The sequence below is a fragment of the Prosopis cineraria genome, unplaced genomic scaffold (assembly GCF_029017545.1).
Source record: "Prosopis cineraria cultivar Desert tree isolate PC_DT_omini unplaced genomic scaffold, ASM2901754v1 PC7, whole genome shotgun sequence".
Classification (NCBI taxonomy): Eukaryota; Viridiplantae; Streptophyta; class Magnoliopsida; order Fabales; family Fabaceae; genus Prosopis; species Prosopis cineraria.
Genome location: NW_026555338.1, coordinates 25540505 through 25546650, shown reverse-complemented (window position 1 = coordinate 25546650; position 6146 = coordinate 25540505). Strand labels below are relative to the sequence as shown.

At 35.2% G+C, this 6146-nt stretch overlaps 1 long non-coding RNA gene across 1 annotated transcript; it reads left to right on the top strand.

The window, feature by feature from the left end:
- Positions 1-2752: 2752 nt before the first annotated feature.
- LOC129316391 (uncharacterized) lies at positions 2753-4521 on the top strand. The gene is made up of 3 exons (XR_008594786.1): positions 2753-3045; positions 3710-3775; positions 4324-4521. It is a non-coding gene; the product is annotated as an uncharacterized LOC129316391 (long non-coding RNA).
- The last annotated feature ends 1625 nt before the right edge of the window (positions 4522-6146 follow it).

The following is a 6146-nucleotide window of genomic DNA, read 5'->3' as shown; positions in this document are numbered from 1 at the left end:
GAATTCATGGTGATGCCGTTTGGACTTACGAATGCTCCTGCGGTATTCATGGATTACATGAATAGGATCTTTCGACCCTATTTAGATAAGTTTGTAGTAGTGTTTATTGATGACATTCTTATTTATTCAAAGGATGAGGAGGCTCATGGTGAACATTTAAGAATCGTCTTGCAAGTTTTGAGGGAACATAAGCTTTATGCCAAATTAAACAAGTGTGAATTTTGGCTCCAAGAAGTAAAGTTTTTGGGCCATGTTGTGTCCAGAGACGGAGTTGCGGTGGATCCTAGCAAGATTGATGCAGTGATGAAGTGGGAACAGCCAAAATCTGTTACAGAGATACGAAGCTTTTTAGGTTTAGCAGGTTATTATCGTCGCTTTATTAAGGGATTTTGCAAATTGCGATGCCCTTAACTAAGCTGACTAAGAAGGATGCCCCATTTATTTGGACTGACAAATGTGAAGCTGCTTTCCAAGAATTGAAAAAGAGGTTAACCACTACTCCAGTATTGACTATTCCTAACCCTGTGGTGCCGTACACTCTGTACACTGATGCTTCTTTAAAGGGTTTAGGATGTGTTTTGATGCAAATGACCGAGTGGTTGCCTATTCCTCTAGACAGTTGAGGCCACACGAGGAAAATTACCCTACCCTACTCATGACTTGGAGTTGGCTGCAGTTGTGTTTGCTCTGAAGATATGGAGACACTACTTGTATGGATCTAAGTTTCAAATCTTCAGTGACCATAAGAGCCTGAAGTATTTATTTGATCAGAAAGAGCTTAATATGAGGCAGCGACGATGGATGGAATTTTTGAAGGATTATGACTTTGAATTACATTACCATCCGGGTAAGGCTAACGTGGTAGCTGACGCCTTAAGTAGGAAGACTATTCATGCTGCACATTTGATGGTTCATGAATATCATTTATGGAACAGTTTTCATGATGTTCCAGTGGATGTGATTGAACATCAAATGGCCGCACTCCAGGTAGCAGACTTTGAGAGCAAATTCTGGGAAGATCTCAGAGTCTCACAGCAGAGTGATGACTACTTAAGGAATATAAGGAAGGAGATAGTGGTAGGTAAGGCCCCAAATTTTACCATCTCTGAGGACACAGTGATGAAGTATAAAGGTAGAGTTTGTGTACCTAATGATCCAAGATTGAGGAATATCCTTTTAGAAGAAGCTCATAGGAGCAAATATACAATTCATCCCGGTATAACTAAAATGTACCATGATTTGAAGCGAGGTTGGTGGTGGCCAGGAATGAAGAAAGATGTAACTGAATTTGTTTCTAGATGTTTAACGTGTCAGAAGATAAAGATAGAACATCAGAAGCCAGCTGGAACACTGCAACCGTTAGATATTCCAAAGTGGAAATGGGATGATATTTCTATGGATTTCATCACTGGACTGCCAAGAACACCCTCGAGTAAGGATGCTATTTGGGTGATAGTAGACCGACTCACCAAATCAGCTCACTTTTTGGCGATCAAGTTTACCTCTACATTAGAGAAATTTGCTGAGATATACATTAAGGAGATAGTTAGACTTCATGGTATACCCTCTAGAATTGTGTCAGATCGTGACCCAAGGTTCACTTCAAACTTTTGGGGTGCGCTACAGAAGGCTATGGGTACCAGACTGAGTTTTAGCACCGCATACCACCCCCAAACAGATGGACAAACAGAGAGGACGATCCAGACTTTGGAGGACATGTTGAGAGCTTGTGCCATTGAACTACCAGGTAGTTGGGATAATCATTTGCCATTAGCTGAATTTGCTTATAATAACAGCTATCATTCTAGTATTGGGATGGCGCCTTATGAGGCCTTGTATGGAAGGAAGTGTAGATCGCCTTTGTGTTGGACAGAATTAAGTGAGAGGAGTATCATTGGTCCAGAAATTGTAGAGCAAACCACCCAGAAGATTGCAATGATTAAGCAAAAATTGCTAACCGCTCAGAGCCGACAGAAGAGCTATGCTGATAAGAGGAGACGGCCGTTAGAGTTTGAAGTAGGAGATCATGTATTTTTGAAGGTTTCTCCAGTGACAGGCATTGGTAGATCCATTAAGGCAAAAAGTTGACACCTAGATTTATGGGCCCGTATGAGATCTTGGAGCGAATTGGATCTACTGCATATAGAGTTGCATTACCTCCACAGATTGCAGGTATCCATAATGTGTTCCACGTATCACAGTTGAAGAAGTACAACCCGGATCCCTCCCATGTTATTGAACCTGAAGAAGTAGAATTGAGGGAGAATTTGACCTTTAGATCCGAACCGGAGCGAATTGAGGACTTTAAGGACAAACAACTACGCAATAAGACCATCCGACTCGTGAAGGTGATTTGGAAGGGTGGAGCCCTAGGTGATGCTACTTGGGAAACCGAGGAGAGTATGAGGCGAGATTATCCACATTTATTTGCTTAGGTACATAGTTTCTATGCTTATCTATTAAATTTTGAGGACAAAATTTCTAAAAGGAGGGGAGAATTGTAACATCCTGATTTTTTATATAATAAAGAAATTGTGGAATTTAGGTTTTGAGAAAAAAAATGATAATAATAGGAATTTATATTATTTGAGGTTATTTAGAAATAATATTATGGTTAGGTATTTAATTATGAATTTAAAAATTTAAATTTAAAACCACATAAGCAATATTTAGTTAAGATATAATACATAAATATTTTTTTTTATGTATGTGTTGAAAAAAAAAAGAGAAAAGGTAGAAGGAACAAAAAAAAGGGGTGGAAGGTTGTTGTTTCTAAGTCCCACATTGGTTAGATGAGGGAAGAGAAGAGGTGCCTTCATGTATAAAAAGGAGGGGGTGTGTGCATTAGGAAGCATGAGAGGCTAAGATGCAATTTAGAGAAAATTGCAACTTTTGGCCCAAAGGTTTGAATAATTAAATTCAAACCTATAGTTTTTTTTAATATAATTTTGGGACTCACAATCCCATTTTTATATTATTTTTCTCTCTTCCTCTCACGTTGCTCGGCGTTTTCTCACAAGGGGGGATTATTTTCTTTTTCTTCAGGTATGTTCTAACTTTCCTGTTTAGATTAGCATTTAAAAATTTATTTAATTACAAAATTAATTTTATAGTTATTTTCTAAATAATATTAGCTTTCTAGTGATATGATTATTTTGTAGGATAGAGTAAATATTTTGATTAGGATTTTTCTATAGGATAGTTAATCTGATGATATGATGGATTAAAAATATAGGTTAAAATTCTTAGGGATATAATAAATATTATAGAATATTTTCTTGAGGTTGAAACTCATGTTTAAGAATTTTTGAGTTAAAATCTAGATCTATATGGTTGAATTTATGTGGAATCTGAGACGTAGGGATAAACCTATGATTATTAAATATTTATTTAAGTATGAATAGGTATTTTTGAGGTTATAGAAAGGTGATTTGAGGCTTCAGGATAATTCTAAAATTTTTAATTTATTTTTGGATGAATTTTTAGAATGTAGAAGGATGAAATTGTGATACTAGAAGTGAATTGAGGATAAAAAAAATAGTTCATTAGGGTACGAGAATTTTAGAAAAGAATTTGGGAAGTTAAATGAGGCATAAATCTTAAATTAGTGTTAATATGGACTATAGATTTAAGACTTTCTAACTCTTTAAATTAGAGTTATTTATTTTAATGTAAAATTAATATATAGTATTGTGAAATAATTATGTAGATTATATTGACAAAGATAGTGGTGAAAAAGGAGTTGTGAAGGGGAACTTGTTATTCAAGACACAAGGTAACCATTATTAATGTGTTGTGATGAGTGTGTTTGTGAATGGTTATGTGTTGTTTTGTTGTTTGGAAAAATTATGAATTATTGAAAATAAATACTGTATATACTTGTTTGAAATTATTGCCAAGTGGGTTAAAAATTTATTTTTATTTATCATGATGAGATATTATTGTTCGGATATATTCCTGTTTGGATATTTGAATGATGCATGACTTGTCAGGGTATTTTAATGTATGGTGTTAATGGGAATTTCTGTTCGGTTAATTATTACCACGTGGTAAGCCCTCATTGGACCCAATGAGTGGCGTGTCGCTTGGTCCAACTCACCTTTGGCCGGGTGATTTGGCGTCCGAGCATGGTGAAAGGAGGATATAAGGTGCAGTCATGCAATTAAATACTTGTTCGGTTTGTTTGAAAATATTGTTCGGTTAAATGTTTTGTGTGCCCACTTAGCAATCGCATGATTAGTTACATCCGCATGCATCATTACATATTAATTTTTGGTTACTGGGACTTTTAAGTCTCATTCCCCGTGGTTAATATTTTTACAGGAGCGAATCCGGCCGAGAAAGCACCAGAGGTGTAATTATGGTGTATGAGACACCATCTTTTACGTTGCCTCTTATTTTGGATTATACAATGTATCTTGTGCCAACTTAGGACATATCTTGTCTATGGAGCGTGTAAACTCTAATCCTTTTTATTAAAAGTATTTATATGACCAAGAGGATTATATCTGTCCCTCTTGATTCATGACCTGATTTAAATATCATGCCATGAGGATCCTGTCTGTCCCTCATGGTTCTAATTACTTTTTGAGATATTTTAAGACCTGTGGTATATTGTCTTGGATGTATCATGGTAGAAATTTTTCTACCATGATAAGGGTATGATAAGGGTTCAATGAAAAAAAAATGATTTCTTGAATTAATAATTTGCGAAAAATCGGTTTGTAAATTTGAGGGTGTTACACAAAGCTTCTTTCAAAATCTAACTAATGACATTGGCTTCGTTTCAATCTAATATTCCATTCAAAAGTTAGACATTCAAGTATCATCACCAATCAAAACTACAAGTCATTGGCCACTTTTAGGGCCTTGACTACATCCAAATAGATAATGTACACCTGATTGATAAATTATATATATATAATATAACACACATACATATAATTGGCTTGTAAACTACCCATTACACATAATTGGGGCAAATTTTCATTTTCCAATCTCATTTATACACATGGCCAATTTCACTTACATATGCCCTATTCACCATTTTCACACACATTATCATCTATCCATTAGCCCACACTATCATTTCATTATATACGCTTATATACACAGGGCTAGGGAATCAAAACACCAAACACCATAAAAATTTACAGTAAATGCACACGTTTCTTATGATAACTTATATACACATTTACCATTGCTTATATACAAATTCATTACACCAATTTTTATAAGGCTTTATCAAGAAATCTCTATTTTCAACCCAGTTCCTTCCTTTTCACACTATTACTATCAGAACCTGAAAATGTAAATAATCATGGGTGGGATCAAAATCTTAGCAATCAATGTAGCTCATTTAATATCCATTAACATAAATAACTATGCTAAAGTAACAAACCAAAGTAATAGCATATATATATATACGTATCGAAAGTAAACATAGAGCTCTTCTCTTCTCAACATGTTTCGACAATCACAATACTAGTATGATCATCTATCCACCTAGCCTCCAAAGCTCCTTAAGACAAAATCATTGGCTCTGATGGATCAATTACATATTGACCTGAGTGTACTTTCAATGGTAGAAACATCCGGCTAAAAGTAAGATAATCTATCCCACCTACAGCTTATGGTTTCCTTCCTCTCACACACTTGTGATAAAGGCATTGTTAACTCCTAACTGCACCCTAATGAGCATTAGAGAGTTGTCAAACTGCCTGAATGTTCCATGATAACAGTTTCAATATAATACTGTATCGAATTACCTTTAGTACCAGCCCGTATGATACTGGACTAGATGTTCCATGAAGCTAGACTGATCATGTGGATTTATTTACTCACACCTTTATACACACATTCACACAAACACTGGGTAAACTTTTACCCTCTATGATCATGCTTTTCACATAGATTTCACTACTCTTTCACTCACACACACACACGCTAAACTTGTTTTATAGTAAACTCATGCATAAAACCTTATAAAATAGCATGCATAAAACCTTATAAAATAGTATTACATTTACTTCTACACAGTTATATGAGCTAACAAACATAAGAAAGTATATGATTACCTCAAACCATTTGTTCAATAGAAAGGGTTACCTGTGTGCCACAACCGTATTCGAGTTTTTTTAGCTATG